The following is a 7,500-nucleotide window of genomic DNA, read 5'->3' as shown; positions in this document are numbered from 1 at the left end:
AATGTATTCAGAACAACCCGCTTTCTAGACGATCCCTATAGAAAAGAGGGGGATTATATTATAACAACCTTTCTAGTTACTTCGTTCTCTATTTCTATGTGAGAGAATCCTTAGGAAAAGCATTTTGTTTCTACCGAGCTAAAACAATTTGTCGATGTCTCTAGTAAACCAAAGTCATTGTTTAATAGCCATTTTGCTTCAATTTCCGTAATACAAATTAAAGATTTAGTTACGATTAGAAAGCCACTTTCTATCTTTATCCATGGATCCTTTACTCATACTTATTCTATTGATCTAATAAAAAAAAAAAAATTTATGTTTCGTAATCTCATAATCCAATTTTTCAATTTTTAATTGATTCTTGGATACAAATCACGAGAATGTATATTCTTCCTCGAATTTTTCATTGAGAGGTAAAGGATTAAATCCTTTTAAGAAATAAAGTTTTTGGTCGGAATGAAATATTAATCAAACCGAAAGAACCCTTAACTATATAAAGGATTATAGAACGAATCACACTTTTACCACTAAACTATACCCGCTACAATCCGATTATTGTATATAAATGAACCTTTTGTCGAACAAGAAAATGGGTCGTAATAAAAGTTAAAAGAGAAAAAAGAAAGGATAGGATCATAAAATAATCATGAAAAATTAGAAGCGTTTACGTGTTGTATCAGAGAACCCAATGAGATTCGGAAAAGAGAATTCATTAAATTTCAATAACTAAAACTAAATAACAAGTGTTTTTTGCCGGAGGTTTTGACCTAGACGTCTCGACAAAACTACTTAAGCCATAACATACATGAAAATGTATTGTGCAAGAATCCACAGCTCCCTTTTTGTTATTTATTTACTTTACTAAAATAAAAGGAATAAAGAAAATAAAGAATAAATATAAAAAATTAAGATAAGAAACGACACTTTGATTCGATATCATTTGATTCTATATCATAGAAATCAAAAGAGTTTTTATTTTTCCAATCGTAATAACAAGCAAGTATTTTAGTTTTCAAATAAAAAAAAAATTATTTATGATTCGTTGGAACAATAAATGGCGGGCCCGGCCTGGTCAGTACTTAGCCGGGCCGTGGAACTAAAAAGCACTCGCGGATGAAAAAAAATATTATGAAGGGCTCTTTCAATCCTTATTTTTTATAATGTAACATAGTATTATCCTTTTTCAATTGGGAGGAGAGATGGCTGAGTGGACTAAAGCGTCGGATTGCTAATCCGTTGTACGAGTTTTTCGTACCGAGGGTTCGAATCCCTCTCTTTCCGTTTTTGTTGATGACTTGGTAATTTCTTTCAAATTTTTCGCGAGCTCTTTTTATTTTTAATATTTAATAGTTAATAGTAAAAAATGTGTAATAGATAAAATCCTACTAAGAACATTTAAAAATCAAGCAAGGAAAACAAAAACTTATCTTTTATTCTTCACGTCCAGGATTACGTCCTGGATCATTAGACAGGAATCCGAAAAATAAAGAGAGAAACAAAGAATATCACTACCGTGTAAACAAATAGTTTGAGAGTAAGCATTAACATAATCTCCAAGATTTTTTTTAGTAAAAAAGAGAATAGATTCTCCGTTTTTATACCGCATACCCTACTATTTTTTTTTTATTTTGACACCAAGAAATAAAGTGGGGTGATCCAGATTTTTCGCGGTTGTACAAGAATTTCAATATTTGAATTGAGGGTGTAAGACTTATCTGATCTTATCAATTCTTTTCTTTGAATTTTTTTTTTTTCAATAAATCATGAATTGTCTAGACATTATTAAATTAAAGATATCATCGAAAACTTACAGCAGCTTGCCAAACAAAGGCTAAGAGAAAAAAAAACAGGGGTATTACTGGCATAACATCTACGATTGGATTTAAAAAAGCGTAGGCCTCGGGCAATTTGGCGACGAAAAACTACTTGAATAAAGAGCAGAATTAAGACAGATACAGATCAAACTAAATATATTAAGCATAACAAACATTTTGTCTTGAGGATAATTGTATTTTATTTATTTTGATTGGAGTTATTAATAAATTGAGTTTTTTATTATTTTATTATTATTTTTATTATTTTATTATTATAAATATGTTATTATTCATAGAAAAAGAAAATGAATAAAAAGAAAATAAGATAGACCAAAAAAACTTTCTTTGATTTGAACTCACCCAATCAAAAATCCTTCAATTCTCAAATCAAAAGAGAATAGAATAAACCATACTTTCATACAATATCTTAATTGAATTATATGTAATGATCAATAAATTCTGTTTAATTCTACGCCTACATGTATAAAAATTCTAGTAATCTATTTTATAGATAATAGATATTTAGACTTGAGTTGACGAACAACCAGTACCAATATTAGTGTTTATTAGTGTCGACTAGAAATGGGGCGTGGCCAAGTGGTAAGGCAACGGGTTTTGGTCCCGCTATTCGGAGGTTCGAATCCTTCCGTCCCAGAACATACCTGACCCACGATCATTTTATTAATCTATAATTTTATTAATCTATAATAAAAATAAAATATATATCTATATCATAATCTATATCATAATAAAATAGATCAAAATAAAGATTGTCTTTTCGACCAGTCTTCCGTTTAAGAGTATAATATTGTTATAGAATGTGATTCTTATTTCTTTATAGAATGTGATTCTTATTTCTTTTTTTTTTTTTTTTTTATTAATCATTCATGGTTTAATCCAATATGGATTTATCTTTCTCTTAATGATGATAAAAAGCGAATGGTACTTACTGTAAAACCTTATGCAAATAATGATATAGGGTAGGAAACTATTCAATCAATTAAATCTTTTTAATGATTTCTTATGAGTTCTTGGTACTCTAAGAAGTGTGAAATTGTTGAATTTATCCTATCACGTTACTTGAAGATAATTTATCCTATCACGTTACTTGAAGATAGAGATTCAAAATAACTTGTTTATTCGTGTTTATTTATTCATGTTATGTTAGTTATAATTAAAAAAAAATTATAAACAATGGGGTTAAATTGATTGAATTCTTGTTTGAGACTTCGTCATACATTATCCATTCTTCATATAGAAGAAAAAAGTATAGATTATTATGTACCGACCGAACCGATGATTATTCACGATTCCATAATTGAATCAATTACATACTGGTTCCAAACGGAAGGAATGTTATGGTAAAACTTCGTTTAAAACGATGTGGCAGAAAGCAACGTGCGACTTGAAGGACATGATCAGCTGTGGATTCTTACATCCACCACTTTTTTATATTATATAGGAACGAAAGTGCTCTTGGCTCGACATCATTTGTTCTGTTCCACTGGAACCCTCATTTTGAGAGTGTTGCCATGTAAATAGTACACGATGGAGCTCGAGTAGAACGTATTGATTAATTTCTCAAGGGCAAGAATCTAAGGTTAGTATCGATCAATAAATTGGAACAACTTCGTAAGTATATTTTAGATATATAAATCTAAGGATCCAATTCGATAAAATTTAAAAGTTAATTTTGTTGGAATTGGTAAAACTCTTTTGATCAAATTAAAAGTAAAGTGTATTACGTAGGAATCAACCATTCATACGATTCTTTGATAGAAAGAAATCACAAAAAATGGTATGTTGCTGCCGTTTTGAAACGATTTAAAGATCACCGAAGTAATGTCTAAACCCAATGATTCAAGGCAAAGATAAAGATCCTGGAACAAGGAAATACCGTTTTCAATTGTCTCAACAACTAGATCGTATTTAAGAATCAAAATAGATTCTAAAGGAGACAGACAAAAAGGGATAGAGACCACTCAATAAATTTAATACCTAAAAGGTTTCTTTTGAATTATTTGAGAGTTATTCAACTTGAGTTATGAGGATACAAATAATTTTTTTTTTTTTTTGGGGGGGGGGGACTACGAAAAAGTATTTAAACTAAAATCAATAATATAATGAATTATGAATTTGATGATTTTATGGATCTATTTGATATTATGATTCTATACATAGACATAATTTAGACATAGACATAATTTAAGAATTTTCTCGAGCCGTACGAGGAGAAAACTTCTTATACGTTTCTAGGGGGGGGGGAGTATTGTTCATCTATCCCAATGAGCCATTTATCGAATCGTTGCAATTGATGTTCGATCCCGACAGAGGGAAGAGATCTTCGTAAAGTGGGTTTTTATGACCCGATAAAGAATCAAATCTATTTAAATGTTCCTGCTATTCTATATTTCCTTGAAAAAGGTGCTCAACCTACAGGAACTGTTCATGATATTTCAAAAAGGGCGGGGGTTTTTACGGAACTTCGCCCTAATCAACAAATAAAATTCAATTAATGAAATAAAAAAAATGTGGATGATTTGTATATAGCCTTGTATAACCTTTTTGTTTCTTTGCTATTTCCTCTTTTGTTCTATTTATATCATACTAAATTTATTAATATCATACTAAATTTATTATTGTTACTATAAAAGAGTGTCTTTTATAACGACAAAAATCTATTTCTATTTTATTGATATAAATTTTATTGATATATATAAAATAGATAGAAAAAGATTAAGTGAATAAATAAAAGAAGTAATCGGGTCTATAAATATAAAATTTTGAGATTACTGTCAATGAGTTAAGGAACAAATAAAAAAACACAAAGGATTTCACTTGCTTATTTTAGTGAATAAACCTCATTTTTTTTACTAAAATTTTTTTTTCCACCAATATTGTATCAATGTTGTGTTGTATAGAAATATTATATATAGTGCCAATCCAACACAAGTCCTTAGTTTTTTTTTTTTTTTTTTTCGTATTTTTTCTTAGAATTCTAATTGTCTAATTGATTGAAATTGGAATTGTTAGTTATATTTATAAATTGTTTTTTCTTTTGTATTCTTTTCTCAACATTCATATTGACAACAGTGTATCAAATAAATATAATCCGATCGTGGATAAAAGGATCCATTTCTATCTCCGTCCCATAGCTTTTATTTCATTCAAATAATGGGTTCTTGTATTTTCTGTGATACAAGAAGTCTTTTTTTGATTAAGATTAAACTCAATAAAATCTATATATACTATAGAATTAATGGATGACATAAGAGACAAGGAGCTATTTATAAATATTTTACTTTATCCCTATTTTTATCTGAGAATTTTTTCATCGGATCTGTTCATTTTTATTATGTTCAGAATCTAATCAATTAGAATTTTAAAAATTTGTGCTATTTTAATGTTTTGATTGGTTTGGATTGCGTTGTGCAATTCAATCTTTTTTTTATTGAGATTCCGATTGTATCTACACATTCTAATTATTTTATTTGGGTTGCTAACTCAACGGTAGAGTACTCGGCTTTTAAGTGCGGCTAGCATCTTTTACACATTTGTATGAAGCAAAAGATTCGTCCATACCATCGGTAGAGTTTGTAAGACCACGACTGATCCTGAAAGGAATGAATGGAAAAAGCAGCATGTCGTATCAATGGATAATTCTAAGAATATTTCATTCTTACCGAATAGGTCCAAAACCTTATTATAATTGTTTGAATTCTTGTCGTGTAATAAAAAAATGAATTTGGTCGAGTGAATAAATGGGTAGAGCCCTAACTACGGTTCCAATTATAGGGAAACAAAAAGTAATGAGCTTCTGTTCTTAATTTTTGAATGATTACCCGATCTAATTAGACGTTAAAAATATATTAGTGCTTAATACGGGAAAAACTTTTCCCATGAGTGGATTATAAATTTCTTATGAGTCCTAATTATTAGCTATTACCCATTATGGGGTAGAGATAAATGTGTAGAAGAAGGCAGTATATTGATAAAGATTTTTCAAAATCAAAAGAGCGATTGGATTGAAAAAATAAAGGACTTCTAACCATCTTGTTACCCTAGAACGAACATAAATCAATTAGATGGAAAAAGAGAGGCTAGAGAGTCCGTTGATGAGTCTTACTTGTTCCGAGGTATTTTCTTACTATAATACCTTGTTTTGACTGTATCGTACTATGTATCATTTGATAACCCAATAAATCACCTATTTCTTTTCTTGTTCACATTAAAAATGGAAGAATTTCAAGGATATTTAGAACTAGATAGATATCAGCAACATGACTTCCTATACCCACTTATCTTTCGGGAGTATATTTATGCACTTGCTCATGATCATGGTTTAAATAGATCGATTTTGTTGGATAATGTAGGTTATGACACTAAATATAGTTTACTAATTATAAAACGTTTAATTAGTCGAATGTATCAACAGAATCATTTGATAATTTCCGCTAATGATTCTAACCAAAAAAAATTTTTTGGGTACAACAAAAATTTGTATTCTCAAATGATGTCGGAGGGATTTGCAGTCATTGTGGAAATTCCGTTTTCCCTACGATTAGTATCTTCCTTAGAGGCGACAGAAATCGTAAAATCTTATAATTTACGATCAATTCATTCAATATTTCCTTTTTTAGAGGACAAATTCCCACATTTAAATTATGTATCAGATGTACTAATACCCTACCCCATTCATCTGGAAATCTTGGTTCAAACCCTTCGCTATTGGGTGAAAGATCCCTCTTCTTTACATTTATTACGACTCTTTCTTCACGAGTATTATAATTGGAATAGTCTTATTACTCCAAAAAAAATTCTTTTTTCAAAACGTAATACACGATTATTCTTGCTCCTATATAATTCTCATGTATGTGAATACGAATCCATTTTACTTTTTCTTCGTAATCAATCTTCTCATTTACGATTAACCTCTTCTGGTATCTTTTTTGAGCGAATACATTTCTATGAAAAAAAAAAATATCCTGTGGAAGAAGTCTTCATTAATGATTTTCCGGCCGCCATCTTATGGTTCTTCAAGGATCCTTTTATGCATTATGTTAGATATCAAGGAAAATCTATTCTGTCTTCGAAGGATACCCCTCTTCTAATGAATAAGTGGAAATATTATCTTGTCAATTTATGGCAATGTCATTCTTATGTGTGGTCTCAACCAGGAAGGATTTATATAAACCAATTATCCAAGCATTCCCTTGATTTTTTGGGTTATTTTTCAAGTATGCGACCAAACCTTTCGGTGGTACGGGGTCAAATGTTAGAAAATTCATTTATAATGGATAATGCTATGAAGAAGCTTGATACATTAGTTCCAATTATTCCTTTGATTGGATCATTGGCTAAAGTGAAATTTTGTAACGCATTAGGGCATCCTATTAGTAAGTCCACCTGGGCAGATTCGTCGGATTTTGATATTATCGACCGATTTGTGCATATATGCAGAAATCTTTCTCATTATTACAGTGGATCCTCAAGAAAAAAGAGTTTGTATCGAATAAAATATATACTTCGACTTTCTTGTGTTAAAACTTTGGCTCGTAAACACAAAAGTACTGTACGAACTTTTTTGAAAAGATTAGGTTATAAATTATTGGACGAATTCTTTACGGAAGAAGAACGGATTCTTTCTTTAATCTTCCCAAGAGCTTCTTATACTTTGAAGAAGTTT

At 29.9% G+C, this 7,500-nt stretch overlaps 1 non-coding gene across 1 annotated transcript; it reads left to right on the top strand.

The window, feature by feature from the left end:
* The first annotated feature begins 1,193 nt into the window (after positions 1-1,193).
* TRNAS-GCU (transfer RNA serine (anticodon GCU)) lies at positions 1,194-1,281 on the top strand. The gene has a single exon. It is a non-coding gene; the product is annotated as a tRNA-Ser (tRNA).
* Positions 1,282-7,500: the final 6,219 nt, after the last annotated feature.

This window comes from Pyrus communis, unplaced genomic scaffold (assembly GCF_041283825.1).
Source record: "Pyrus communis isolate YQ-2024b unplaced genomic scaffold, ASM4128382v1 ptg000022l, whole genome shotgun sequence".
NCBI lineage: Eukaryota > Viridiplantae > Streptophyta > Magnoliopsida > Rosales > Rosaceae > Pyrus > Pyrus communis.
This window is presented reverse-complemented; position numbering and strand designations above follow the sequence as displayed.